Below are 4,987 nucleotides of genomic sequence, written 5' to 3' on the forward strand. Positions count from 1 at the left end.
ACTGCATGTATTTCTAGTGTCTTTGTCCCAATCATTAGAATGTGAATGGCAGTGCAGCACCTTTTGTGTTAATCAAACGAAAACATTGTTCGTTTAATATTAATTGTTCCTTGTAGGATGTTTTTGCATCTGGCAGCGGACCATATTGTATCTGTGAACAATGGGTAAACATTGAAACAGGTGTTGTTTATCCATGCTTGTTTCCTTAACTCTATGCGAATGTGTATGTGACATATGCTCCATCGTTTTGAGTTTGACCCGGAGTTTTTACTATTTTCACATTTCTGGTTCAAATAAATCCTGCTCTTTTTAGCTTTCTATTCATCAAAGAACCCTGAAATAAATTATGATTTCACAAAAGTGTGACGCAGCACTGTTTTCAACATTGATACGAAATGTTTAAAAAAAAAAATCATAATGACCCCAAACATTTGAATGGTTGTGTAGTTCATTAATTAAGATATAAAAATCAGGTTAAGTCAATATATAATGCATGTAGGCTATTGTAGGTAACGAACAAGCTATGGATATTGATTTAATTTCCTGAGGTAAATGTAATTTGGCATGTTGCTCACCGGCTGTTTTATTGACGTCCGCGCTTGAAACACAGACAGGGCGAGAGATTATTTCAGTTTATACTGTATATTTTAACATAGCCTACCACTGAAATTCATTCGTGTTTTTATAGTCCTGCAGTAATGATGAGGGAAAAATGATCTGTTCTGAGGCAGCTTACACTACCATACATACAAATCGATTTATTTATTTGTTTGGCTTAGCGGATGCTAATCTCATATACTTATATTTATTATTATTATCATTATGATTTTGAATTTTAATTGTTGCACAAATGTAATCAATGACTGAACCTTTCAAGTTAAACAGACCAATCAATGCAACACAACGGCCTTTGCTTCCATCCAAAATGTTGTCTGTGAGGCGCAACCACTCAGGCCAATCAGCTTTCAGTATCACGTCATCAAACCTACTTGTTGATAAGATAACAGGTGAAGAGAAACTTTAAAAAGGTTGGCAAAATATCGATGAAATACAAATTAATGAAGGATTTTACAACAAGTGACAAATGACATGGCACAAAAACACACAAAAAAAGCTTTTGTGTTGCAAAATAAGGTGGATAAAACCCCTCTACTAAACCACTGCTACTAACAAAAACCGCTCAGAACGCATCAGCAACCGCATAGAAGCGTCCTGGCACATTTGCGTTGTGGCTTCAAGTAGTGCATGGGTAAGCACCACTCATCTAGATTTGTCATTGCTCAAAGCTTTGGATAACCACTCTTTGCCCTTGTACGGAGGTGAAGAAATGCCAAAACGCGAACTTTACAGTCGCTCCTGCTATCAACAACAACTCAATTACTCATGCAACAATAAAGCCATCAGACCACAAAACTCGCGTATTACTGGCGGTAGAAACTAGTAAAAGTGTTATTAGGTTTCTGTTCGTGTTATGCTTCCTGAAGTACCGCTCAGTATTCATTTGTTCCCAAGATGAACCTCATTCCTTGGATATTTTTGTCCTCTTGTTATACTCATTAACAGCTTGGTTAGTTTGCTTATAAAATAAATATTTTATATACTGAAAGGCGTCCAGGCAATATAACAAGCTCTTTAAAAAAAAGAACTGAACTTTAAAAAGCTTTCACTGATGTTTGTGTCGAAAAAGGTATTTATTGCAAGCTGTCAGAGTCTGGTGCAATCCGTCTTGATTTATCCCCGAGTACCTTCAATGTGTTGTCCTAACTAAAACCTTCAGTCTATGCTAAACCATGACATCTTTGATTAGCTTTAGCAAGCTGCCCAGCTGTCTACATAGGCAGCATAATAACTGAAATTCAGTGACTGATTTGGAATGTTCATTTTCCACTGTGTTTGCCGCAATGCATTCTGGGATTGCATACTTGCAATGTTGTCATAGAAGTTTGCCCAAAATAAGGGTCCAGTCCCAAATACCCACACTAGTGGTCTTGCACATGACAGTAAGTGCTCAAAACGGTCCAAATCTGAAAAAATGCCAAAGCTCAATGCCCTTAACGCATACTAAATCCACATATCTCCAGTAAGTCTTTGGAGTGGTATTCGAGGCAAACCGTATCCCATCATTCATCATGTTCGGGAACACACATGCCCCAGAATTGTGAGATTTTGGAAAAAAAAAAAAAGAAGCTTACTAGTGTCGGTTAAATTTATTAATATTACATTATAATTTGGTAGTCAAACGTTGCACGTTGTTTTTGTGCAGAAAGAGAATGTTCTGGCATGGTTCTCAAAGTTATGAGCCAACTTTTTTCCAGTAATGTTATATATGTATACACATAACGAAACTGGAGAGACGGTGTAAAACTTGTAAACACAATCAAACTCTTTATTGATAGATAGGTGAAACTGGCAGAGTGAAAGCAACAGGCAGCAATGATGGTGATGAACGTAGACGGGGAACTTGCAGGTGAAGTTCCACACACACGTTTAACAGTCACTGATATGAAAGGAAGAGCTTTCCTTTGTTTGCAGATCGTCTGTGTGGAAACTGGGGAATGAGGAGCAGGAACATGGAGAAGGATACAGAGGTGAGCATACTTCAGGTAAGTCACAATCCAAATGACGGCAGTCTTGGAAATGGATGAAACCAGACAGTGTGTGTGTGTGGAGTGTCTTTATATCTGGTGCAGGGGTGATGAGGTGATTGGTGTGCAGGTGGTGGACCAGGGAGGATTCTGGGAGATGTAGTGCAAAAGGTGACGGGCATGGTGACTGAGATTGTTGGACATTCATTTAATGTCTTAACATTCACATAACCAAAAAAGTAAAATAAAAAGTTTAAAAAAACATAGCGTTCAAAGAACTTCCAATAAAATAATGTTTTCATACCATAATGGCAAAAAAAAAAAAAAAAAAAAGGTTAGCAAAACCGTCTTTGAACATATTTTTGTTAGCTCGGTGTTTATTTTATAAAATTATTGCAACTGATTTTTATACCTTAATTTTCCAAAATTAAATTGAATCATCTGTTGGGACTACTGATCAGACATTCAGAAGTTTAAGCACTGTGCAAACTATGCAAACTAAAGTAATAAACGCACTGTAAAAATATACTTTTTAGAATAATATGTGACCCTGGACCACAAAACCAGTCATAAGGGTCCATTTTTCGAAATTGTTAGGATAGGACAATATTTGGCCGAGATACAACTATTAGAAAATCTGGAATCTGAGGGTGCAAAAAAAAATCTAAATATTGAGAAAATCGCCTTTAAAATTGTCCAAATGAAGTTCTTAGCAATGCATATTACTAATCAAAAATTAAGTTTTAATATATTTACGGTAGGAAATTTACAAAATATCTTCATGGAACATGATCTTTACTTAATATCCTAATGATTTTTGGCATAAAAGAAAAATGTATAATTTTGACCCATAAAATGTTTTTTGTTTTTTTTGGCTATTGCTACAAATATACCCCAGCGATTTAAGACTGGTTTTGTGGTCTAGGGTCACATATGTTTAAGTAGGTATGCCCGAGGTATTTTCAAAGGCAGACTTATGTTGTCTACTGACTGGAAGCATCTTTGTGTTTGAATGATACTTGCTGTCTAGATAGGCAGTTTACTAGGTTTCGGAACAGAGCTCTGTTGTGCCATATTTAACTGTCAAAGCCCATCTTACCTTTACTCCACAAGTAGTACCCAGCCCCCAACCCAGCTTATATACAGATTTATTATAATTTATGTTGGCACATGTTTTGTCACCGAGAGGATTATCTTTATGGGATCTGCCTGAGGAAAATGGGTCAAATGACTTCTGCGAAGTAGCCTGGAACGGATGACTGATGCCTGAGCATACCTCACCAAACAGCAGTTAGATAACAGCCTCTCAATGAAAGGAAGAAGTCTTGGATGTAGGGCCAGACAGTTAAGATGTGCCCAGGTCGGTTTATGTACAGTGGGTACGGAAAGTATTCAGACCCCCTTAAATTTTTCACTCTTTGTTATATTGCAGCCATTTGCTAAAATCATTTAAGTTAATTTTTTTTCCTCATTAATGTACACACAGCACCCCATATTGACAGAAAAACACAGAATTGTTGACATTTTTGCAAATTTATTAAAAAAGAAAAACTGAATTCTGTGTTTTTCTGTCAATATGGGGTGCTGTGTGTACATTAATGAGGAAAAAAAATTAACTTAAATGATTTTAGCAAATGGCTGCAATATAACAAAGAGTGAAACATTTAAGGGGGTCTGAATACTTTCCGTACCCACTGTAAGTCACTGTAAACAGTGGTTAATGATATTAAAAAGGGAGAGGAAGAGAGAGTGGGGCTGTTATTTACATTGACACCAGCCAATCAATGAACTGGACTGTAATGTAGGGACTTTTAGCTTCAAAATGCATTTAATGTAACACATTTTGAACAGATACTGCACATGAGCAGGTGTTTCTAACAATAAGCACCTTTGGTCCTAAGAAGGAAGAAAATAAACTCTTGCTGTTATCTTGTTTACCTCATTGTCTCTTGTATTTAATTGGTCTGCTAACAATGACCAACAGTTTTCATTTAATTTTTACAATATTTTGTATATTGATGACATTCGGTGGCGGAAATGAGTGATATGGAAATTATATTTATTTTTTAATTTTTTTTCCGCAGAATGAAGTGCCAGACTTCCTTGTCTTGTTAAGGCTAATTTATAGCTACAGTTATAGTTTTTATGTATCCTAGATGCACACAGTTAAATAATATTATCATGGTTTTTTTGCATATTTAAATCTAGCAGATTCACAGAATCTATTCGTGGCCATACAGCAACACCTCAATTCTTCTGTCAGACTTTTATTTTGACGCAATGGAACCAGGAGAGGTGAATCAAACTTTGTGAAGAATGGTAGGCATGCTTTCCACTGGGTTGCGGTGCCAAGTCAAGTGTGTTTTTCCCCTCCACATGATCCTGCATTGGAGGACAGCCAG

The sequence above is a fragment of the Sinocyclocheilus rhinocerous genome, unplaced genomic scaffold, assembly GCF_001515625.1.
Source record: "Sinocyclocheilus rhinocerous isolate Xijiao unplaced genomic scaffold, SAMN03320098_v1.1 scaffold1292, whole genome shotgun sequence".
Classification (NCBI taxonomy): domain Eukaryota; kingdom Metazoa; phylum Chordata; class Actinopteri; order Cypriniformes; family Cyprinidae; genus Sinocyclocheilus; species Sinocyclocheilus rhinocerous.